Raw genomic sequence first — 269 nt, 5'->3', positions numbered from 1 at the left:
GTTCCAGAGACGTCCCCGCCCCACCCCCATCGCTAAGGAAACCGGCGAGGATCCCGCAGCGCAGCCCGGACAGGTGAGCCGCCCAACCTGGCTCACCTGCGGCGCTTCCTGCTACCGTCTTGCCCGCCCCTCCCCCGCGCACCCGCCCTCAGGCTCGGGTTACTTGCGCAAACTCACCCACCTAGAAGTGGAGGCCGTGGGGAATTGGGAGCCCCCCGCCCCCTACCCCGCCGCACCCTGAGACTTCTAGGGCGAGTTTGCAGGTGTGG

General features: G+C 69.1%; 1 protein-coding gene across 7 annotated transcripts in view; it reads right to left on the bottom strand.

Moving 5' to 3' along the window:
* The window catches only part of FAM84B (family with sequence similarity 84, member B), a 1,844-nt gene extending 1,575 nt beyond the window's left edge, over positions 1–269 (bottom strand). For 2 of the 7 annotated variants that reach the window (XM_010838877.1, XM_010838876.1), the window contains exon 1: positions 182–269. The gene's annotated coding sequence lies outside the window, so the exon portion shown is untranslated. Of the gene's footprint in view, positions 1–177 lie in introns of all 7 variants that reach the window. The other 5 variants (XM_010838879.1, XM_010838884.1, XM_010838878.1 and 2 more) reach the window with 4 other exon arrangements.

The sequence above is a fragment of the Bison bison genome, unplaced genomic scaffold, assembly GCF_000754665.1.
Source record: "Bison bison bison isolate TAMUID 2011002044 unplaced genomic scaffold, Bison_UMD1.0 scf7180017864108, whole genome shotgun sequence".
NCBI classification, from domain to species: Eukaryota; Metazoa; Chordata; class Mammalia; order Artiodactyla; family Bovidae; genus Bison; species Bison bison.
This window is presented reverse-complemented; position numbering and strand designations above follow the sequence as displayed.